This window comes from Neofelis nebulosa, chromosome 3, assembly GCF_028018385.1.
Source record: "Neofelis nebulosa isolate mNeoNeb1 chromosome 3, mNeoNeb1.pri, whole genome shotgun sequence".
In the NCBI taxonomy this organism is placed as follows: Eukaryota; Metazoa; Chordata; class Mammalia; order Carnivora; family Felidae; genus Neofelis; species Neofelis nebulosa.
In genome coordinates, this window is record NC_080784.1 from 80,674,984 (window position 1) to 80,700,985 (window position 26,002).

General features: G+C 40.5%; 1 protein-coding gene and 1 pseudogene across 4 annotated transcripts in view; one reads left to right on the plus strand and one right to left on the minus strand.

Annotated features, from left to right (window-relative positions):
* Positions 1 to 26,002, minus strand: part of ARHGAP10 (Rho GTPase activating protein 10) — a 323,616-nt gene that overhangs the window by 70,751 nt on the left and 226,863 nt on the right. The gene's annotated exons all lie outside the window — the stretch shown is intronic.
* On the plus strand, positions 1,714 to 2,718 carry LOC131507006 (L-lactate dehydrogenase B chain-like; annotated as a pseudogene).

Here is a 26,002-nt window from a genome sequence, read left to right on the forward strand (position 1 = left end):
AAAGAACTGCACTCTGAAAACTACAAAACAGTGATGAAAGAAACTGAAGACAACACAAATGGAAAAAATATCCATGTTTATGGATTGGAAGACCAAATATTTTTTAAACGTCTGTATTATCCAAAGCAATTTACACATTTAATGCAATCTGTATCAAAATATCAACAGCATTTTTCACAGAACTAGAATAATCCTGAAATTTGTATGGAACCCAAAAAAGACTCCAAATAGCCAAAGCAATCTTGAAAAGGGAGAACAAAAGTGGAAGTGTGGCAATCCCAGATATCAAGATATACTACAGAGCTGTAGTGATCAAAACATTATGGTACTGCCACAAACCTAGGCACATAGATCAATGGAACAGATAGAGAGCCCAGAAATACTCACATGATTATACAGACAATTAATCTTCAACAAAAGAGGCAATATGCAATGGGAAAAAGGCTCTTCAACACATAGTGTTGGGAAAACTGGACAATTACATGCAAAAGAATGAAACTGGACCACTTTCTTATACCATACACAGAAACAAACTCAAAATAAAGATCTAAATGTGAGACATGAAAACATAAAAATCCTAGAAGGGAGCACAGGCAGTAATTTCTCTGACACTGGCAATAGCATTATTTTTCTAAATATGTATCCTGGTAGGAATGCAAACTGGTGCAGCCACTGTGGAAAACAGTAAGAAGGTTTATAAAAAAGCTAAAAATAGAGCTACCATATGATCCAGTAATCCCATTACTGGGGTATTTGCCCAAAGAATACAAAAACACTAATTTGAAAAAATTTATGCACCCCTATGTTGACTGCAGCATTATATATAGCAGCCAAATTACAGCAGCAGCCCAAGTGTCCATCAGTAGATGAATGAATAAAGAGGTGGTATATATATACAAAATGGAGTATTATTCAGCCATAAAAAAGAACATGGATGGATCTAGAGGGTATAATGCTAAGTGAAATAAGTCAGAGAAAGACAAATACTATAGGATTTCACTCGTATGTGGAATTTAAGCAACAAATGAACAACAACAACAACAAAAAAATAGAGACAAACCAAAAAACAGACTCTGAACTATAGACAGAACTAATGGTTACCAGAGGGCAGGTGGTTGGCGGATAAGTAAAATAGGTGACAGGGATTAAAGAATACACTTACCATGATGAATTCTGACTAATATATAGAAATGCTGTATTGCTATATTGTACACCAAAACTAAGAGAACACTGTATGTTAACTATACAGAATTAAAATTTTTAAATCAAAACAAAACAACTGGTCTATACTCTTCAAAAGTACTAGTATCATGAAAGACAGAGACTGAGGAAATATTCTAAATTAAAGGAAACTAAGGAGACATGCCAATTATTAAACACAATTCAATACACTGGACTGGATCCTGCATGGACGAAAATATTTCCACAAAAGGTATCCTGGGGGCACCTAGCTGGCTCGGTTGGTAAAGCATGTGACTTTTGATCTCAGGATCATGAGTTCAAGCCCCATGCTGGACCCAGAGATTACTTAAAAAGAAAAAAAAAAAAAGCTATCATGTAACAACTAATTAAGTATGAATATGGATTGCTCAGTCCAGTGCTTCTCAAATATTCATACACATACAAATCAGGGGTCTTGTTAAATACAGATTCTGGGCAGCTGACACTGTCTTCTTCGCATGGCTCTTTAACAGCCATTTCTCTATGGGCACAATGGCAATTCATAAGGAAAAACTGATTGCACCAGTCGCAGAAGAAGAGGCAACCATCCCAAACAATACGATCACTCAAGTGGGTGTTGGACAAGTTGGTATGGCATGTGTCATCAGCATTCTAGGAAAGTCTCTGGCTGGTGAACTTGCCCTTGGATGTTTTGGAAGATAAATGCAAAGGACAAACGAAGGGTCTGCAACATGGGAGCTGATTTCTTGAGACACCTAAAATTGTGGCAGATAAAGAATACTCTGTGACAGCCAATTCTAAGGTTATGGTGGTAACTGCAGGAGTCCGCCAGAAGGAGGGGCAGAGCCAGCTCAACCTGGTGCAGAGGAATGTTAATGTCTTCAAATTCATTATTCTTCAGATAGTCAAGTGCAGGCCTGATTGTATCATAATTGTGGTCTCCAACCCAGTGAATATTCTTACACGTTACCTGGAAGTTAAGTGGACTGCCCAAGTGCTGTGTGATTGGAAGTGGGTATAATCTGGATTCTGCCAGATTTCACTATCTTATGGCTAAAAAACTTGGCGCTCATCCCAGCAACTGCCATGGATGGATTTTGGGAGAACATGGTAACTCAAGTGTGGCTATGTGGAGGGAGTGAATGTCGCAGATGTTTCTCTCCAGGAACTGAATCCAGAAATGGGAATAGCCAATGACAGTGAAAACTGGAAGGAAGTGCATAAGATGGTGGCTGAAAGTGCCTACAAAGTCATCAAGCTAAAAGGATATACCAACTGGGCTGCGGGACTAAGTGTGGCTGATCTTATTGAACCCATGTTGAAAAATCTATCCAGGATTCATCCAGTGTCAATGGTGAAGGGACTGTATGGCATTGAGAATGAAGTCTTCCTGAGCCTTCCATGCATCCTGAACACTCAGGGATTAACCAGTGTTATCAACCAGAAGGTGAAGGATGATGAGGCTGCTCAGCTCAAGAAAAGTGCAGATACTTTGTGGGACATCCAGAAAGACCTAAAAGACCTGTGACTTCTGGATTCTAAAAATTTTAAACTACAACATGATGTACGGTGAGCCTTTAGTTTTTTCATCCATATATAGGGATCACAGTTTGCTTTTATCCTCCTAAATATGTGAATCTGGGCTCACAGAATCGAAGCCCATGCTTTGTTTGGTGCTTGCAATATGAACCCTTGAGCAAATAAAATTAATTATCATAGTGTGCTTCTAAATAAATAAAACATTAAATAAATAAGTGCATATTCTGATTCAGCAGGCCTGGAGTAGGGCCCCAAATTCTCATTTCTAACAAATTCCCAGCTAGTGTCAATGTGTTGGACTGTGGGTCACCCTTAGTGTCACAATACATTAAATAACAATACAGTGTCAGTTTCAAACTTCCTGAATTTTTCCTTGTTTTTGGAAGACACATACTGAAGTTTTTAGAAATGAAAGGGGTCATAAAGAAATCAAACTTCATCTCAAATGGTTCAAGAGCAATAATAATAATAATAATAATAATAATAATGTAATTACACTGTATGGGGACAGGAAATACAAATGTTTATTGCATCATGTTGCAACCTTTCTGTGGATCTGAAATTTTTCAAAAGAAAGGCTATTATGTAAATTAATATCAATAACCCTACAAAGTTGCTATTTTTATTTCAATGATAGAGATGAGGAAACAGAGATGCCTAAAGAGATTAAATAACTTGTGTACAATCATATTACTAGTAAAGGGCCACAAGGTCATAAAGTTAAGTGATAATGTTCCTTGCTATTAAATATAACATGACCTTGGGAAAGCAACACCATTATAGGCCTGTTTCCTGATCCAGCTAAATGCGGTCTGGTTGCACCAGACCACATGATGTCTAGCATCTCAAACACCATCACTCCCATAAGTCAATGCACCCTTCAATCACTAATATCCTCCTACACTTCATCTGGGCAGGTCTTTATCTCCCTCTACCTTCATGGGAGAATGAAAGAGCAAAGGGAAATGTATCTAAAAAACATATCCATATGACCAACACCAAATTGCAGACATCTATGACATTTTGAATTGGTTAACCATATGAAATAGAATTTCAAAAATTTTAAAAAGTTCAGGAGGTGAGCCACACATTCTCTCCAAGGAATAGCACTGTCCCTTATCTGAATACCAGACTTAGGTTTCATGAAAGGAGACTTCAAAATATTCCACATAAAGTAATGTATGCTTCCATCATTTGAGGTCCTGAAAGGAAAGCCTTCTCACAAGGCCAAAGATATTTTCAAAAATTTAATCTTAACTCCACAACAAAACAAAAACATACTATCCATGAATGAAGCAAAGGAATTGAAGCAGAGGAAATCCTTCTGACAAACGGAGATCCCAAAGTGCACTCAGATTTACTACTAAAGGAATGGTGATCACTTGGAGAAGCAGACAAGGGATAACTAGAAATTACCACAGGTTAACTAGGAACCTGCCAATTAATCTCTATTCAGGTTGGGAAACATAAACACTCTGTATATTTAGATTCTAACAAGGTCTTTAAAACTGTCACTCGATATAATATCCTTGCATATACAATGAAGAAATGTCGCCTAGTCAGAAGTTCTTAAAATTCATCATCTCAGGATCTCTTTATACTACAAAAATTACTAGGATCCCAAAGAACTTTTATGTCTATTGACATTATTAGTATTAGAAATAAAAAATAAAATTTATGAGAAATTTTAGGGGTGCCTGGGTGGCTCAGTTGGCTAAGTGTCCAACCTCAGCTCAGGTCATGATCTCACAGTTCATGGATTCCACGTTGGAATCTGTGCTAACAGCTCAGAGCCTGGAGCCTGCTTCAGATTCTGTTGTCTCCCTCTCTCGCTGCCCCTCCCCCACTCATTCTCATTTTTTCTCTGTCTCTCAAAACTAAACATTAAAAAAATTCTTTTAATTTTTACATGCATTATTAGTTGATTAAAATAATATGCCAATTACATATTAACATGTTTTATGAAAAAATAACGTTTCTAATAGAAAATAATTTAGTAAGAGAAATTGTATTGTTTTCCATTTGGAAAATCTCTTTTTTAAAGTTTATTTCTTTATTTAGAGAGAGAGAGGGAGAGAGAGAGAATCCTAAACAGTCTCCATGCTGTCAGCACAGAGCCAGACAAACTGTGAACTCACGAACCGTGACATCATGACCTGAGCCAAAATCAAGAGTCAGATGCTTAACTGACTGAGCCACCCACATGCCCCAAAACTCTCTTTAATGTCAAATGTAAAAAAAAAAGGCAGCTAGATTCTCATATCTGCTATTGCATTCAATCTGTTTCCGTATTAGATGTCACGTCACCTCTGGAAAACTCCACTCTACTCCACTCCACTCTGTAAAAGAATGAGTGGAAAAGGCAATCATCATAAAAAGAGCTCTGACCTCAGAGACCCCAAAAAGGGCCTCAGGGGACCCCCGGTTGACCCTTTGAGAATCACTGTCTTATGTGCTAATGTAATAAGTCTGATTAGCAAAATTAAAAATATCATATTCACCAGACACTGTTTCCGACAACCACATTAATCTGGACAAGGACTTCTCAACCTCAGCACCCTTGACATTTTGGGTCTAATTCTTGTTGGAGGCACCATCCTGTGCATGGTTAGCAGTACCTCTGGCCTCTACCCAGTAGATACCCATACCAACCCCACTCAGTTCTAACAATCAAAAATGTTTCCACACATCGTCAAATGTCCCCTGGGAGTTGAGATCCACCACTATAAATCTAGAGAAATACTTCTAGTGTTATGCCTCAGAGCTCTAACTCAGTATTTGTTGTCTTCATACAGGACACAAAACTGGAGAGATACTGAACAATTTCCTGTGCAAGAAGTATGCCCAGGCATTTTTCAGCAGGTTGGAAACAAACAGACCAGCAATACAGGATTCAAAAGAGAAAGCTATCTGGGAAGTTCTTGAACCTGTATAAAAAGCAGCCACACAAGTATAGTATGAGAACATATGCCTCAGCCACAGTGGTGAGTAAAGTCAATGTGTACAGGAAGGCCAGAGTGAGGACACACACGTCATGACTGGCAAACTGAGAACATCTCAAGTAGAATTAACATATCCTACACCTAGAACGAGGAAGATGTTGATCCCAACTGCACGCCTTACTGACCAGACCACATTAGGGCAACTCAACTCAATTCTGACAATATCCAGCCAGAGATGGCATCAGATCCCACAGGTTAAGGGCTTAGTCCCACAAGACTGTCCCTCAACCCTCTCATCCCCACCCCCCTCTGCTTCAGATACCAACTGTAAGACCAGATTGTTACATGGGCTTCTGACTGGCTATAAATCAGAGGTTCTCATGACCCACTCCTTGGATTCAATTTATTTGCTAGAGCAGTTCACAGAACTCAGTAAACCGGTTTAATCACTAGATAACTGGTTTATTACAAAGGATATTAAAGGATATAAATCAACATCCAGATGAAGAGACACATAGGGTGAGGTGCCACATGAAGAAAGTTTCTGTCCTCATAGAGTCTGGGATCCAGCACCATGGAATGTGGGAACCCTTCTGGTTCCCCAAACTGGAAGCACTTGGAAACCCTCTGCTTTGGGGTTCATTATGAAGACTTCATTACACAGGCACCACTGATTAAATCACCAGCCACCAGCAACTGATTTGACCTCCAGCCTCTCATCTGCCAGCCAAACCAGGGGTAGGACTGAAAGTTTCAATCCTCTATTCACTGTTGGTTCTCTGGCAACCAGCCCCCCATCCTTACGTACTTTTCAAAAGGCACCTTGGTTACATAAATCCAGTCCTAGTAGAGAAAGCTTTTCATGAATAACAAGACATCCATTTCACCTGAAGCAATTCAGGAACTGAAGACAAGAGATCAAATATCACAAAGATGCTCCCATTGCTCTTCTGGCTCAGGAAATTCCAAGGGTTCTGGGAACTGGGAGCCAGGAACTGTGGAATAAGACTAAATATGTATTTGTTAGTATGAACCACAGCACAATGTGACCAGGAAAGTGGGAAATTCAAAGCAAAGTCATGCAACTTGCCAATTATCCGATTCTAAAAAACCATCATGTGAAAGAGATATTCACCTTGTACTGGGCCCAGAGATGAAAACCAGGGCTAATGGGTTAAGAATGTAAGAAGGCATATGTCAACTGAATATAAGGGGGGAAAACCTCTGAACTGTGTGAAGTTACACAACTCTTGGGCAGTTAATTTGGGAGAGAATGAGTTCCACGTCACCAAAGTTTTACAAGGTAAGACTAGGAGCATTCCAAAAGAGGCTCCGACACTACATGCAGGGCTTGAATAGTTGACCCATGAATCTATGAATAAGAAAGTATATGCCCATCCCCCAAAGCCTGTCTCACTCACCAAGCTATGTGAGCCAAGTGACTGACTCCACAATACAGAAACAAGCTCTGTCAAACTGACCTGTCACCCTTCCCTGCAGGACAGAGTAACCTCTCCCCAACCCCTGATAAATACACAGTGTACCATGCTGAGACATGAGCTCCCTTAGTTTCTGCTTCAAGGCAGGCATACTGTGGGTTCTGATTATACCCAAGATGCACGGTTAACATGACAAAGGGGTGGCCCTGACTATTTAGGGAGTAATCTCCTTTTACCACCCCCTCTATTCTGGTTTTCCCTTTCCAAAAGAAGAATGGGTCAGATATTAATAAATACGTGACAAAAATTTGTGAACTGTTACCATTTCATAAATACACTCATTGCAAATAAAGTCATCCTTCTTTGACCCCTGAAACAGTGATCTTACAGTTCCACGGACATGGATAGAGATGTTTGCTGAAGAGCATGATGATTGGCCCCCTTGAAGTTTCCTAAGAACCACAGCACACCAATAGGTACTTTAACCTTATTTTCCTATTTCCTAGTATGCAAAAATACGTCAACAAAACAGAACGAAAAAACTAGATAGGTACTATAGCAGTAATATTGAATACTGCTCCAAAAGAGGCCAGAGTCGCAGGGATAAGTAAAGTCTGTGTTGGGGAAGAATGAGCAGGGGGAGCGCAGGGAGGCAGAAACCTCAGCCAACTGGCTAAAGCTCTAAAACTGGGGAAAATAATATGAGAACTAATTACCTGATTGTGCTCTGTATTTTCATTTTTAGAATTTTTATCGTATGAAAAGATGCAGATAACTTGTTGCTCTTTAAATATATAACCTTTAGGGGCACTTTGGTGGCTCAGTAGGTTAAGCATCTGACTCTTGATTTCGGCTTAGGTCATAGTCTCATGGTCATGGGTTTAAGCCCCACATAGGGCTCTGTGTGGAGCATGGAGCCTGCTTGGGATTCTCCACCTCCCTCTAAACAAACAAACAAACATTAAATACATAACCTTTAAAAATATTTCCTTTTCTACCTAAAACACCCCCCCTCTGGAAGTCAATAGGGACACAGAATTCACTAAACCAAAATTCATGTTCAGTGAAATAATGGGATATTCCTTCCATTGACTGCTATGTAATAGACCTCTCCAAAACTTACTGGTCTCAAACCACCACCATTTTATTACGCTCACAATTTTCTGGCTCAGGTATTTGGACATGGCACAGCAGGAATGATCAGCCTAAGCCAAGGTCAGTCAAATGGCTGGGCGTGGCTGGGACAGTGACTGGGGACACATGTCTGAAACCCTAGTTTTGGTTGTCATTTGGGTTCCTCACTTTTGTCCGCTAGAGTCTGGGATGACCACGCTGTTTTTCCACACATCCTATGCCTGGGATGAGAAGACTGGAAGAACTAAGTCTGGCTGTGCATATCTCTTCCTCCCTCCTACACAGCCTCCCTACATGATAAGCATGGGCTTCCTCACAGCTTGGCACTCTCAGGGTAGCTGGACTTCTCTACAGCGGCTGCCTTCCCCCAAAAAGAGCATCCCAAGAGGAAGGAAATGGAAGCGGTCAGCTCATCAAACTATAGTCAAGAGTGACTCCTGTCACAGTCTAATGACCAAAGCAACACAGGGTCCACCAAGATTTAAGGAGACAGATTCTCTTATCTCTATGGAAGGAGTATAGAAGAGTTTGTGGCCATCTTTATTTACTCTGTCACAAAGAGACACATTTATTTCATTTCTTCATCTGATATCATGTACAAGCAGATGATAGTCTGGATATGAGCAAAATAACCGTTCCCAAGGTGACTTCAAAATATAACCACTTCGTAGTAAATGTGCTCAACAGATCATATATATAAATATTTCTCTCACTACTGCTTCAAGTTTTTGTCATCTAAGGACAAGACAGCCATACAAGGGCTTCATTCATCAGAAAGGAAAGACATCAAAGAATGTAAGGGGCTCAAACTCAAAAAAGAATTCAGACTCATTGTTAAGTTTTCTTCAAACTGAAGCCTGATTTCTTCAGCAATTTCCAGTTTCATCCAAAAAATTAGTCAAACTGACAGATATTTTTACACTCTGAGATAGAGAACTAGAGTGTTTATTCTGTAATGTAAATTTAAGTATGTGATAGTTGGCTTTTTTTAAGTCAAAGAAGAAAACTATAAATGAGCCTTATCCTAATAACACTGTTGACAAGGATACTGACACACAGAATACTGGAAAAATACTGAGTCCCTTCCAAGGTAATTAATCACTGTCAATAGTTTCTTTGATTTCTTCTAAGGAAATTTTAAAAGTTGCCTATGCCTATGCATGCGCATACACACACACACACACAATTTCTAGGTACGTATTTTAATACACAAAGGATCATAATAGAGATACAGTTCCATGTCTCAATTTTTTGAATTATTCAACTGTTAACTGAATGCTTTTTACGGGACCTGCAATGTTCTGGACATTGGAAATAATTAAGTGCAAAGGCCCTGGGGGAGAAATGTACCTTGCGTATTCCAGGAATGTCAAGGAGGCCAGGATGACTAGAGTTTAAGATATGAAGGTATGAAAGAAAAGTTGGGTAAGTAGTAGGAGATTTTTTAAATTTAATTCAGAGTGAGCCAGTATGCCAGTGTTTTAGCTCTCATTCAGTTTTGTGTGCTCATTTACTATTGCTGTGTAACAAATTCCCATAAACCCAAAGCCTAAAAACAACATGTTTACCATTACTGTGTTTTCTGATTCTTGATGGGCATAAGAAAGCTATCGTTTATCTCCTAGTTTCCGTGTGTCAGGAGTCTAGGCACATCTTCACTGGGTCCTCTGCCCCGGTCTTCAGCTCACAGGGTTGTAATCAAAGGATCAGCCAGCCTGTATTACGGAGGCTGGACTGGGGATAAATCTGCTTCCGACCTCATTTGGGTTGTTAGCAGAACTCATTTCCTTGCAGCTGTACAACCGAACGTTCTGACTTTCTGGTGAATATGAGATGGAGGCCCCCACAGTTTCCTCTCCAAAAGCAGTTCATAACATGCCTATTTGCTTCTTCCAGGCCAGTGAGAACCTCTGCTTCCAGTCTGGTCCCAGGGAGTTTTACATAACAAAACAATCATGGGGAAAACATCCATCACCTTAGATTCTACTGGTTAGAATCAAGCCATGGGTCCCACAGGCACCCAAGGGCCTAGATGACTGGGCCACCTTAGGATGTGTCCACCAAGATAGGTATCCATGTTTGTGAGTCTTCTTTTTAACAAGCTGCTGAACGTTTCTTCTTATAGCCATCACATAATTTGTGTGAGAGGGTTAACCCTCTCGCCTGCCACTGAAGGCTGTTTGTGATTTTTTTTATTGTGTATTTATTTATTTTTGAGAAAGAGAGAGAGAGAGCACAAGGAGAGGAGGGGCAGAGAGAGAGAGAGGGAGACACAGAATCCGAAGCCAGCTCCAGGCTCTACACTGTCAGCACAGAGCCACATGTGGAGTTTGAACCCATGAACCATGAGATCATAACCTGAGCTGAACTCAGACACTTAACCAACTGAGCCACCCAGGCGCCGCAAGGCTGATTTTTGCACTGAGAGATACAGTAGACGTCAATGGCAGCAAACACGCTCTACATTTTTGCAAAATTTTGACAGTATCTGCAGAGTACTTTGTACTAGAGAGATGGCCTTCAGGACAGAGGTGCATTCTACACCTTGCGGGACACTGCGAACAGTCTCACAAAGTCTGTTCCAGTTCACACACACTTGTTTCCTCCTCCTCCTAGAGACTTCCCTCATCTGGGAAAGTCCCATGGGTGGAGCTTTATAACTTTCTTCACATAGGTGCTCTTCATCTCTTCATTTAGGCTCACACGCCAGTGATTTATCTTTTCTTGATTTAGGCTTACGTTCAGGTAATTCATCTTTTCGGATAACACTGATAATCACGCCTGTTCTCCCGCTGTATTTTCTGATGCCTTGCGGTATATAAGGAAGCTATCGATTTGGTAATTACTTTTAATCCTTCATCCCAATGAATCATTTTAGTGTACCTAAGAGCTCTTCAATCTGCTCTCTGGGGCTATCCACGTGTACAAGCATCTGTAAATAATGCAAACTCTCCCCCTTCTAGTTTTCAAACTAGCTCTGTTTTGTTTCTTGCTTTTCTTATATCATACTTCTAGGACAATAGTAACAGTGAGCCATGTCATGATTTCATCAACCTTTTAAGTATTTCAATAATTAAATAGAATATGAACTTAAGGGTTAAAATATACATTTTAAATCATTTTAAGGAAGCATCCACAATTTCTGCTTTACTAAAGTATTACGTTAGGAATAATGTAAAAGCCTCAGCTTTTAGGCATCTGCTGTAAGATTTTCTCCTTAGACTTATTAATATGGCATATTATTATATTAATGTATTTCCTAATATTGAACCACCCTTGTATTTCAGGGGTGAATTCAACTTAGACTGAAATATTATCCCGTTAAAATACTGCTGTTACTTGATGATGTATTATTTAAGGTCTCTGCACAATATGCATAAGTAAAATTGATCTACAACTTTATCTCTGACAGGCTTTGGCATTAGTGCCCCACCAGCATCATAAAAAGAAGTTGAAACTTTCCTCTGCTATAGTGTGGACCAGTTTAAATACTAACTGATTTACCTATTAAATGGTTTCTTCCAACTTTAAAATTCACCTGTGAAAATATCTCTGCCTGGTGCTTTTTTTTTGGGGGGGGGGGAGCAGGGGATGGCAGTTCTTTGAACGTTTTCTGTTTATTAGTACACTAATTTTATTCAGATTTTCAAAATTCTGTGCACTGTGTATCTATGGTTATTTTCACATGTTTCTTTTTATGTATGTGAGCCTTCTCTCCCACCCCTGTTTTTCTTGACTAGCTTAGCCAAGAAAATCTGTTTTATTTTATGCTCCCCAATCTACCAAAAATGCAAGAGGTTTTATAAAAACCACTTTTTTCTTTCCTAATTAATTTCAACTTTCATATTTTCTTCAAATTTCTGGGGATGTAGGTGGGTGGAAATTTAACTTATTTCATTCTTTCTGGCTTGGTTATGCAGTTATTTAAGTCTATACATTTCCCTTAGAACATAATTTTTGCACTATCCTTTAAGTTTTGATAAGCTTGTTTTCATAATATTTTTCTAGGTATTCTACAACTTTTTTATTTCCACTTTCACCCATGAATCATGAAAGTCTTTAAACTTCCAGATGACCAAGGACTCTTTTTTCTTTTTTCTTTTTTTTTTTGGCTTCTAATTTCTAGATTTAGAATATTACCGATTGGGGGGGAAAAAAGATGGTCTGTGTTATTTCTGCCTTTTGAAATTTGGTATTTTTCTTTGTAGCCAAAAATAGATACTCAAGACCTATAAACACTGCTTTTATTGTCTTCTGAGTTGCTGTAGGAAAATATGAGGCAACCAGATGTATCCTCCCAGTGTTTTTTATTTTTCCTTAAAATCTAATAACTGAATCAGTTTGTCTCTACACGGATCATTCTGAAGGACTTACTATTCAGATTGATGTTTTCTGAAATTCAGCGAACATTTTGATCAGATTATGGTCTCACTCTGATTCAGAAAAAAGTTCTGTTTTATCATCAAAATTATTTCTGTTCCTTGCATTCATTCTGTACTCCTGTGATGACTTCTGATGGGTCATTCTTGCCCTGTGTGTCTGTTTCTTTGACTTGTGTCTCTCCTTTCATTGAATGTGACTGTTCCATTAAGGAGGGTAATTTGTTTTCTAATTTTTTATTCTATTTTGGTATTTTTAATTTGTTCGTTTTAAAACGTTGTACATGTGTCAGTCTGTTTCCTTAGCTCAGCAAGTATCTTTAAAACTCCTCCTTCATCATTTTATTTTTTTTTTAACTCCCATTTCATTAAATATTTAATTCTTCTGGGGCGCCTGGGTGGCTCAGTCGGTTGAGCGGCCGACTTTGGCTCAGGTCATGATCTCGCGGTCTGTGAGTTCGAGTCCCGCGTCGGGCTCTGTGCTGGCAGCTCAGAGCCTGGAGCCTGTTTCAGATTCTGTGTCTCCCTCTCTCTGTCCCTCCCCCATTCATGCTCTCTCTCTGTCTCAAAAATAAACAAACATTAAAAAAAAAATTAAAAATAAATAAATAAATAAATAAATAAATATTTAATTCTTCTATAGAGATAAATTTTAGTAAGTTCCTTTCTTCTCTTCCGTCTAGTTCTTAGATTTTTCAACTATAGTTCACATTTTCTCCTCTCCTTCTGCAATATAGGCTCATTGACTACACGCTGGATATTTTTGGTTATTTCATTTCAACCATACTAGTGTTTTAAATGGGCAGCTTTGTCAACACTTTATTCACACCATGACACCATGGGTGACACGTCCTTGAATCTCTTCCCATGTTGTGGACGTCTGTTTTCTTCTTCTACACACTGCAGCTTTGCCTGCCCAGTGTTCTGTCGCTGGAGAATGGTGTGTTCATCAGCTTGGGCTGCCACAACAGAACACCACAGACCGGGCGGCTCCAACAACAGAAATGTGTGTTCTCACAACTCTGGAGGCTGGGAATCCAAGACCAAGGTGCCAGCAACGATTGTTGCTCCTGAGGCCTCTCTCTTTGGCTTGCAGATTGCTGCCTTCTTGCCTGCCCTGTCATCACACGGCCTTTCCTCTGTGCATGTGCATCCCTGGTGCCTTTTCTTCTTCTTATAACAGTCCAGTTGGATGAGGGACACATCCTTATCACCTCATTTAACCTCGGTTCCCTTTTTAAAGACCCCATCCCCAAATAAGGTCACATTGGGGTTAGGGCTTCAACATTTTGAGTCCATAACCAATAAGGATGGGGAGGACAAGGACGCAGCCAGGGCTATAAGCAACCTGCTTTCTCACTTCATCTCTGTGGTTTTGCCAAAACGCCTGTGCCTGTGTTCACTCCCTCTGCCTGGGCTATACAAACTCCAGGGGAGGCCCTGGGCCCTTCAGCCCCTGCCAGAAGTCTCTGTCCTAGCTGGCCACTTTATCACCACTTCCCACCATTTACTAGGCAGAAGCTGGACCAGGTAAGAGACATGACTTCTAGATGTTCATGTTACAAGTTATCAGGGTGGGAAATGGGATTCCCCTCCCTACTCTCAGGGTTCATTCTTCCCATCTTTTTCTCTTATAGAAGCTCTTTTTTAAAATTTAGTTTTGATTCTGAGGTTTTCTTTCTGATTTTCTGTTTACTGCCAGAGATCACTGACCCTGCAGTGTCTATGAGAGGAAGTCACACCCCACCTAGTCTCCTTTCTCTGGTGGGAGGCTAGGATGGTCAGGAGGAACTTCTACCTTTGTGGAAGTTGCAAGTCTTACCCAAAGCTGCCCAAACCATCTTCTCCACCTCCCTCCCAAAAGGGATTCTGAGGATTACATATGCATCTGTTCCGTATCATGTCTGTGGAAGGTTGAGTTAGGAGTAAAACAGATATGGCCCATGCCAATTTTTAAAAACATCATTTGCTGATCCCTGGCCTTTTCCTCAATTTGACTGATACCAAAGTGTTTTTTGTTTGTTTATTTTTTTGTCTTTTTCCTTTAACTTATTTTTAGTTTATATTGTAAGATTTTTGAGCTCTGTCTTTGATATCTTAAAACATGTGTTTGAGATATCTGTTTTAGATAATAAGTGGACAATAAACACTACTGGTAAAGCCATAAGTAAAAGGTAACACCCTATCACATGCAGAAACCCATAAGTTGCTAAACTTCGCTACTTCCCGCACTCCCGCATGGTAAAAATGGGCCACATATTTTTATTAAGTTATTTCAGTATCATCCAAGTTCATTTCAGCAAGACAGGGTTCCCAGTTGAGGTCTCTTAGAGAATTCAGTATTAGTGTATACCCTCAAATTGTATGTAAATGGTCCATATGCATTTGTATTTTTTCAATGAGATTGTTGTCTTTCATAAAATTCTCACAGACCTATGAAACATAAAAACTGGTTAGGAACCCCTAACCTATAGTAATGAGCAGGAAACCTGCCAAGATTGGAAAACAATGGAAACTTAGAAGCCATTTACAATAGTTTGGATTCATCTGAATAATAAAGTCAAGTGAAAGAGTTTTCTTTTAAGCTACACAGAATTTGGATAAAGCCCAGAGGACTTCCAAAAAAGTTCAGCTGCAGGTGTTTGTGGCCCTGGGCATGGCAGGTAACACCATCCTGCAGAAATTGTAGAATAGAAGGAGTACACACAAGAAACAATGATCATTCCGAAGACCCTTCCACATCAATCCATCAGTAACTACAGCTTACTCTGTGAGCTTATTAGCACATTAAGCACAAATGACCTAATTCCTTCATTAAATTTTGAAAACGATGACTAATCCTCTTAGTGGTCATGTCCACCATTTCCATCTCAACAGAAATGACATTCGAGAGAAATCAAGGGTTTGAAGGCTTTCCTGGAGAAAAAAATGTCTCCACGTCTACTCATTGCTGAGTTAGGGAAAGAAAAACAAGTACCTTAAAAAAGGCAGAGCCTTTTCTAAATAAAATATAAATAAACTCTACTCTCAATATACAAAACAAGCCAAGTTGATTCAGCAACAAATTAAAGAGAACAGGAGGCAGATATTGAGAATCATATACTCGAGATTATGATCCAGATTTTGTGTGAGTTTCTGATGTACACTGTTTCTTTATATGAATATATACAGCACGGCTATCATTTACAAAGGATTATAAATCTTCCCCAAAACCTATCAGTTCGACCACTTTAGAGGTTTGGTTTGGCACAATCTATAGTTTGCAGCCCATGTGCACTTTTGGTAATTAAGAATAAGTAATAATGCTGGCAAACAACACACCAGCTGTGCAATGATTAATAAGAACTTTCTTGTACACACAACCAAGCACTGACATGTGTGGCTCAAGCAACTATATAAAGCTCATGACTTTATGAAATCGAATACAGAGATTTCCTTTCTGACTCCTACACATTCCAACAGAGACATACGTAAGCACTTTTGTAAAATTCAAACTTGGAGCTATCCATGTAGTAATACTGCCTGAAACACTATGAATCATTTAAGCTTAAAAAGAAAAAAATATGGTCTTGTTTTTCTTGGGACAGTAGAAAGACCACAAGGAATTTTCTAACTGTGTGGCTTAACTGCCTGAAATCCTTTTTGGACCAAGGCAGGCTGTAAATGAATAAAGCAAGCTGTGTGACCTTGGGTAAGTTAATTTCAACTCTCCAAGCTTCCGTTTCTTTCATTAGTCTGTAAACTGCAGAAAAAAAACACTACTATCTAAAAGAAAATGAAAAACCAAAACACACAACCAATACTATCTACCCTCTCAGGGTTGACGGGTTGATCCGTGGTTCATCTGAACGAGAGATGGCCAGTGGCTGGAACATCGGGTGCTCAAGAAGCCCTTAGTGCTGACCCTCTTTCCTAAGCAGACTAACTAAAGTGCTCAGGGAAAGGAAATTTGAATTTTATAATTATGTCCACTAGATCTCCTATAGGCCAACACACTGCTGTGAATGGAATATCTTCTGAAGAAACAACTGGGTTGATTCACAAAGGAATGCCTACTACATTTAGTCTTCAAAGTATAGCAATGGTCTTAACCTGGCTTTGGACAAAGAAAGCTACCAGCTTCCTATAGGTCCAAACTCAAACACACACTCTTCAGGCCAGGTTACTGGATTTCCACTGTGTCAGTTGCGTACACCGTTGTCTTTCTTACTAAACGCTGAACTTCCGGAAAGCAAGATCTGCTTTTTTTTTTCTTAAGCTTTTGTGCCTGTCCACAGAGTGCAAGGCATGAAAGAGCAGCTTAACAGATGTTTGTTGAATGAATTGATAACTGGATAAAAGAAATGATGCCAACACCAAAAATCAGATCATATAACTTCATCGTGAATAATATGAGATATATGGATATATACAGATAGATCTATACATATAAATACATACACACACACACACAAGTAAAAAGTAATTTAATAAACTCCTAGGGGCACATCACCTAACTACCTCAGTCACTAACTGATGGCTAGCTTAATTCATCCAAGTCCCCAGATTATTTTGAACCAGATTCAAGACTTAGCACAGGTGTTTACGGAGCTTTAAGTAACTAGATTTTACTCTAGAATTCTAGAAGCTTTTATCTCTATAGTAACTAGAAAGACACAATACTATGCAAAGATCGACAGAAGCCATCACTACCTGGTCAAGAGAGGAGCTATGACACAAAAGGAAATCAAACTCTTCCCCTAAATCACTATGGATTAGAGGGTATTGGTAGCATGATTACATGCCAAAAGAGAAAGAGAGAGAGAGAGAGAGAGAGAGAGAGAGAGAGAGAATAATTCTACAAATATCTGCATGAAAAGAAATAATGACTTGGGATAGCTCACAGGAGGAGGAAGACAGCCATTAATACTGGATGACAAACTCACCTAACAAATCCTGATTGAAGGATTTAACTTTTTTTTAACCTTTAATAAAAAAAAAATTAAAAAAAAAAAAACTTTTTAGAGAAAAATCCAGAAGGGTAAATAGAGGAGGGAGCAGATCTGAGGAGGGTCAGTGTCAACCAGATACTACAAAGCCTAGGCCAAGCTGAGGAAGGGGGTTTTGACCAGACGCCAAGGACGGAGGGCAGGACAGACAGAGCAGCACCTTGATCCTTGAGAAAATGTGGGGCCTCCAATGACAGCGCTCAATAGAGCTGAAGGGTGAGAACAGAAATAAAGCTGACAAAACTGATTCCTGCCCTTTGGGGTCACTCTCAAGGAGAAATCAACCAACCGGAAAGTTAAAACAAGGAGAGCTTTTAAGGGACTTTTCATCCTGTGCCAAATTAGTCCAGCAACATAAGGCTGCATGGCTTGAAATTTACTTGACCTGCACTGACCACATTCATGTCGATTCCCATGCTCCTCAATAAAGTTAATCCTGTACTTCCTAATAGGCCTGACAACACACACTTCCCCAACAGAATGGAGAAGACACTTCCCAAGCAAAAAAAGAGAAAAGGCTATGAATCCCAAAGACAGAGAACATCACCCCTGCCCTCACACTCCTCACACCAACAGTTAGAAGAGGCCCAGTGAGGGGTGCCTGGGTGGCTCGGTTGAGCGTCTGATTTTGGCTCAGGGCATGATCTTGCAGTTCGTGAGTTCGAGTCCTACATTGGGCTCTGTGCTGACAGCTCAGAGCCTGGAGCATGTTGTAGATCCTGTGTGTGTGTGTGTGTGTGTGTGTGTGTGTGTGTGTCTCTCTCTCTGCCCCTCCCCTGCTCATGCATGCTCGCTTGCTTTCTTTCTCTCTCTCAAAAATAAATAAACACTTAAAACATTTTTAAAAAAAGAAGAGGCCCAGTGTATAGGAGAGAGTAAACACAGCAGGCCTAAGATGGCCATCCTTAGAAAGGCCTGCTTGCAAAGTCAGCCCTTGGTTGGCATCTGGGAACTAGGCTGGTAAACAGTTGTTTAAATGGATATAAAACAGTCCCTTACAAGTTAGCATGGCCTACCATGCCTAAGCTGTTTGTACATAAATGTGCATATGCGGGGGTTATATGGAACTCGTGCTTTCCTTCTGGGAGTCTGGAATCCTGGTATACAGTGGGCAAAGCATGCCTATGTGACTACCTCCCAATAGGCACTGGTCTCTAATGGGCTTTCCAGAACAGAAGTATCACACGTGTTGCTGCATTTTCAGTGCTCGGGGAAGAGTCTGCTCTGTGTGACCGCTCCTGAGAGGAGAGAACATAAGCAAAACTACATGTGGATTTCTCCAGAGTCCACCTGGTTTGTCAAATTCTTCTCTGTGTGTCCTTACTACATCGCTATGAAGAAACTAGCTGTGAGTACAACTATATGCTAAGTCCCATGCCCCCTTCCAACACATCCCCAAACATGGGGGTGGTCTTGAGGACTCTAAGCACACCCAGGAAGGGCAGGCACTACATTTACTAGGAAGACTTCTATTTGGAGGGCACTATGTAGTAGCCTGCTTCATCAAATAGACATTTTATCCACTCTGACTTTAAGTTCGAGAATTTGTGGAAGCCTAGCAGAAATAGAACTGTTATGCCCCAGTGTGCATGAGCTAAAACTGTCAACCCTTAATTTAGCCATTTTTCCGGCTACCATTCATTATTCAAAACGTTTAGTTAGGTGGGACACTAGTGTTTGCCATGCTAAAGATGCAGGGACTAAAACACTAGTGCGTGGTCAATCACCGACCTAGTGCAGCAGTGGTGTCTCAGAATGGTTTTAATATCAGAGCAACTCAGAAGAATTTAAATGAGACAACAAGGTTGCGGTGTGAAAACCTGGCCGGGACAGAGGTGCCTTCATCAGACTTCCCCAAGTCAGTTGCCTTCTTCTTCCCACTCAGGCAGAAATCTGAACATCACCACATCTCAAAATAATGGAAAATGGCTGTCGTCCAGTATTTTAGCACAATGCCTTTCAGTGTGGGCTCCCTCTTTCCATAGCCAAACTGAGCCATTACTATTTTTTCTATTTTTTTTAATGTTTATTTATTTTGGGGAGAGAGAGAGAGAGCGAGCGAGCAACAGAGTGTGAACAGGGGAGGGGCAGAGAGAGAGGGAGACACAGAACTTGAAGTGGGCTCCAGGCTCCGTGCTATCAGCACAAAGTCCTATGCGGGACTCAACCTCACAAACCACGAGATCATGACCTGAGCCAGAGGTGGATGCTTAACCAATGGAGGCACCCAGGTGCCACCCATAAGTACCTCAATAAAGGGTTTCTTTGGTGGCTGGCCCCACAGAAGGCGCACAAACAATAAAGTATCACTGATGAACTAAAGCAAGAATCTGAGATGAGTAACATCCTCACCTGTTCCCTCCCAGTTCCTGAGCAGAAACACAGAAAATAAGTCAACAGCAAAAGACAAGAAAGGCTAAGCCAGAAGATAGGTTCTAGACCCTAACTTCTCATGGATATACGGCAGCTCTTGGTTTCCCCATGGTTCTAGGTTCTTGACTTGGGAGTCCCTGAAATTCCTAAAATTGTACCCACGTTTCTTTTGTGTATATATAATATACTATTTGCTGGGAACAGGACCCAAAGCTTTCATTAAATTTTCAATTGAGTCCTAATGTATTAAAGCTTCAAAACTATTGCTGTAGATAGAGGAAAAGTATGTCAGATGAAGGAACAGACTTTAAAATGACTGACTGAATGGCAGACCAGAGGCCCAAACAGCCAGGAGATGTGTAAGAATGCAACGGAGGATGAAATGGGTCTATCAGGTTGGAGAACAACAGCTAGGAAAACAATTATCTAGATAAAAGACACTTCTCGTTTAAATACTGGTCTGAGAAAACTGAAGAAAGTTAAAGAAGCTCTCGTTAAAACCACGGGAATAGAGCAACAGGTTCAGATTTGGGTGACCTCGAAATACCCGTTTCCACCTGAAATTCTACTGACCAGATGCACCTGATCCATTTTCATAAGGACTGGGCCTAAGTAGCAGCCAGCCTCAAGAACATGCTGGAGCTATGTGACGGCACCAAAATATAAACTGAGTTAAATCAAAGTCGATGAATAAATTGTAGGTATGCTGCACTGTGAATTTTCTCACACTGTCCAAAGATGACTTGGTTATAACCAAAACTGACCAAACTGACATAAGTAAAAAGGGATTTATTAAAAGGAATCAGCAGGAAGGACAAAGAGCTGAAACTCAAAAGTGCTCTGAATTAGTAACCTGTGGCCATCAAGAGCCAACCAACAATTCTCCATTTCTCACCTCTGCACCCTTCCTAATTTTGTTTTTAATCTTTATTTTTGAGAGAAAGACAGAGTGCAAGTGGGGTAGGAGAAGAGAGAGGGAGAGAGAGACACAGAGAATCCAAAACAGGCTCCAGGCTCTGAGCTGTCAGCACAGAACCTGATGCAGGGCTTGAACTCACGAACTGTGAGATCATGACCTGAGTTGAAGTGGGACACTTAATCAACTGATCCAAGCACCCTCTTCCCATGAGACTCCCCATCCTTTCCAGTGCTCTGCCTTCTCCACCGGGCATCTGACCCACCACTGGGGTTCCTTCAGTCTGAAGCCCAGGGGCAATCTCACAGTAACAGGCTGGGTTTCTCCCCATCCCAATTCCAGATCTCCAGAGGAGACCGTGACTCAGCCCAGACTCCAGAGGAACTACTCTTGTGTGTATAGCCAGTTCTTGTCAGCAGATCGAGATTAGAGTGGCACTGAGTCTTACGAGAGGGATGAATTCCACAGTGAGCAGTTCTCAGAGATGCTGGGCTATCTTCCAGGACATATATGTACTAAATCACTGTGGGGCAGTACAGACAAGAAGGACCCAAGAGAGGTAAAAGGGGAAGAGACGGAGGTCAGAGTCTAGAAAAATACCCTTTTCCCAGCCCATCTTGTCTACCAAGTAGCAGGACAGCTTTCCAGGAAAAGACAGGGAAAAAAATTTTCCTCTGAAGGTATCCTAGTCTGATGCAAGTGGCCATATTATCATTGCATAGACTTCAACAGTATGCATACTTTATTAATATAAACATCTATTGTTTTTAATTCTAAAGGTTTTGCTAAAAGCATGTAGCCTATTCTCAATACTCTGGATTAAAGTTTAGAAAAATCAGTTCTTTACATATTATTGAAGCAATACTTCATGTTTATATTTTCCCACTTACACTATTTGATGTAATTTTGGATTTCTGAAAATTTGGGACACTGAAACATTCTGCTTTTAGTGATTTAGTTCAATCTTCATATCCTCTAGATCTGCTGTTGCTGAGGATCAGAATGTAGTTGTCCAGCCTATTAGGCAGTGACCACACAAAAACCTTCCACTTAAAGCTGTTTAGAATTGACAAAGCAGCAGTATAGTCTAGGCCTCCTTAACAGTCCCACCTCCAGAGGCAGACAGTCCTGGGTTTAAATCCCAGCTGTGCGACCTTAAGCAAATTCTTACCCTAAGCTCCAGTTTCCTCATTTGTAAAATGAGGATGAAGATAATATCTACCTCACAGAGCTGTTGAGCAGGGCATCAAATCAGATCATGATATAAAATACTTAGCAGTATGAGAACTTAGTGAATATTAGCCTTTCTATTATCATATATTAATAATCCTGATGGTGATAAACACAAGGAAAGAGATGATAACAGAGCTTCACTAGAGTTTCTGGCAAACTTGAGCTGAGCGGCCTGGCACAGCCTGATGACCCCAAAGAGACGACATGTCAGAAGCAGGCTGCCTGTCACGTGTGATGTGGCAAATGGAGAATGACCTGAAGAAGGGGGGAGATGGCCAGTTGAGAGCAGTCGGCATTCCTGTCCATGCCCGCCAGGTACAATGATCGTATAAACCCCTTGGATCTCTCAAAATTCAAATAAATCAGCACTAAAAAGAAATAAGCTATCAAACCATGAAAAGACATAGAAGAACCCTAAATGCATATAACCAAGTGAAAGAAACCAGTCTGAAAGGCTACATACAATTCCAACTACATGACATTCTGGAAAAAGCAAAACTATGGAGACAGTTAAAAAAAAAAAAAAAAAAAAAAAATCAGTGAGTGCCGGACCTGGGAAGTAGGGGGCAGTTGAGGAAAGAGATGAACAGGTAGAACGGGATTTTTAGGACTATGAAAATATGCTGATAATATTAAAATGACGAGTATGTGTCATCACAAATTTGGCCAAACCCATAGAATGTATAGCACAAGAGTGAACCCCAAAGAAGCTCTGGACTTTGGACAATAATGACGTGTCAGTGAAGACTCCTCGATTGTATCAATGTATCACTGAAGTGGAGGGATGTGGATACCAGGGAGACTCTGTATGGGGAGGTGGAGGAGGAGACAAGGGGCATATGGGAAATCTCCATACTTCCGTCTCTGTAAACTAAAAAACTGCTCTTAAAAAAATTGAAGTCTTTTAAAAAATACAAATATGTCATTACAGTTTAATATAAAATGTGTGTATTTATTTGTGTAATGTGTATTTATACATACCTTAGCAGACAGTGACAGTGTAGGGTTAAGGGATAGGCCTTGGAGACAAACTGGGTTCAAATTCCAGCTTGGCCACTCTCTCTGGGACTATGACCTTGAGCAAATTACCGAGCCTCCCTGGGCCTCATCTTCCTTATTTGTAGAACAGCAGGGAGAGGAGGAGCTCACATAGGTCAGCTCACCTCACCTTTGTGACCACTCTAGTGAATGGGTACTTCAGCGGTTTCTATTTCATACAGGAGGAAACTGACAATGAGAATCAAGAGGGTGCCCAGGTCACAGAGAAGTCACATAACTTAGTGGAGCTGAGATGCCAACACAAGGAATTTCATTTTAGAGCTCACTATGTATGCTACATTATGTGATACTCTCCAGAGTATTTCAGTAAAATGTCAGAGAAGGAGCTAAGCCTAGTGCCTAGTGCACAGTCATCCCTTTGTCAATATTGACTATTATTGCTGATCTCAATTTTATATCGAGAGATGTGGCAGAGACAGCTCTGAAAGCTTTTGGGAGGGGGGAGGAGTTATTTTATAAAAGAAAATAAAAGTGGGCATGTCCCTGCAAATAGTCCAGCCCATAAACACCCCACACTATCCTGTCCCTAAGAAAAGGCATCTGACAGCACCTTCTCCATCACTCACCTACCCATTCCCCACTACCCCCCCCTACCCCCTCACTCCTCACTCACCCCATCCCCTTATTCTCTCTTCCAAGAACTCTTGGTGTTGCTCCTAAAGGAGAGATGAACAAAAGGATCATATTCCCCATCGTTCTTAATTCTACAAATACTGATAGAATGCCAAGTTCCATGCCCCAAGCTATACTCTGAGGACCTGTCTTTGCAGCTCTGCGTCTCCAGAGACTTTGGCAGAGAATCTCTGAGTGGGCCAGACCTCCTAGGCCTGCTCGCTTTCTCCAACTCCTCAGTCTCCATCTCCAACATGAACACATTCTCATCATCAAAAATATTATGAAGTTCTTCCTTCTACTGAATCAAAAACTCACCTCCTAGCAAGTTCTGCTCGCTTATACTAAGCTTTCTTAGATAAAAAATAAATCTACTTCCCCTTCCATACTGCAGCTCTTCAATTTTCTTGAGATAGGCCCAGTGCTTTGTCTACACCAGACACTAAATGCTGCAGAACTTAAGAACTGTATCTCCCAAATTTTCTCTTATCAAACCACGCTAGTACCATGGGAAAATACTACCTACCCCAGAGCCACACTACAGTGCAGAGAAGGGACTTCCTGTACCATAGCAAAATGAAGAGAGAATTGAGAAGATAATGTCATTATTATTTTATGACTCTCCTTCAAGAAAGGAGGAAGGCAGACAGAACGTTTTCTGTGGCTCTAAAACTTCTTTTTAAATACTCCAGAGAGAGGGGAGGATGAGTGATGGTCATTGAGGAGGGCACCTGCTGGGATGAGCACTGGGTGTTGTATGGAAACCAATTTGACAATAAATTTCATATTAATAAGAAAAATAAAAATAAAAAATAAACACTCCAGAGAAATGTAAGGCCCTGCTGAGAAAAAAAAAAAATCTAACAGTAAAGGAAGTCTCCACGGCTATGCCAAAGATGCCAACATTCAAGAAAACTGGAATAAGGGAAAAAGCCATCCCCACCCCCTACAATTTGTCAGATCCTCTTGCCATGGGGTTTTAACTTCTGTACTGAACCATCACTACTCAGGCAGCCATAAAGCTTTTAGAAATTTTGGAGTTTTATCATTGTTGCTGTTGTTTAAGATATTTATTTTTCTCTCATATGAAAACTGGTGCTGCCTAGCAACCCTGGGCCAGCAAAGCTTTATCAAGAAGCATTTTAGGCTGAATTTTTTAAAAAGAGATTTCTTTTTCCCCCTGAATGACAGGCATGTTTTAAGACTAAAAGGTTCTTTGCACCTCAAAGAAAATGGTTGGCATACCACTCACTCGGGCCTCCTTCATATTCAAGGATGACAGAGACCAACCTGCAGAAAGGCCAGGATGTGCCTTGTCTTTGCGGCAACAGGAGTGGAGGAGTGGGCTACCCCAAACCCAAACCAGTCCACGTGTGGCTGCTTCTGAACTGCAAGTTGGGACTGAACAGGGCATCCCTTCCACCATGGAACCTGGGGGCAGAGACATATTCTTCTAGCTTTTGGCAAAGACAAGGGTGCAGGTCCGAAAGTTTGTCCCAAGGTTAACAAGAGTAATGCAATGTGCCATTTGATACTCTTTATGTGTGTGTGTAATTTAATATTCTGAGTGTGCTGCACACCTGAGAGAAAACGTACATGCCCGTCTCACCTTGTCTCCTCTGTGACTAGAGGGACACTGGCTATCCAAGGATTTTGCAACAGATATTACAGGGAAGGTTACTGAAACCTCAGAGCAGGAACAAAACATCAGCCTTTTCCACAAACCATGATCATCACAAAAGGCCTCCATTTTCTCAGGAAAAAGGAGACGCAGACTGCCTGAGTATCTATTTCAAAGACTAAACTGCTTATTTTGACAAACTTTTAAGAATCCTCACCAAGGAAAAGTTTTATGCCAATAAAATGTGATTATCTCTCAGTACCTTCTGGCCCACAGAAACTGTAGTATATAAAGGCTAACACTAGACAAAATCTTCATGACCCACTGGCCATCACAGAATCAGTGAAAATCAGAGCAAACTGAAGCATCCCACAGAGCAAAAAGCAAGCAGGGCACCACATTTGGCATATCACCTTGAAAATCCAATTATAATCCTTAATAAGATAAATATACAGGCGTATCTCAAAGATATTATGGGTTTGGTTCCAAACCACTGCAATGAAGTGCGTATTGCAATAAAGCGAGTCCAATGAATTTTCTGGTTTCCCAATGCACCTAAGAGCTGTATTTACACTGTACTGTAGT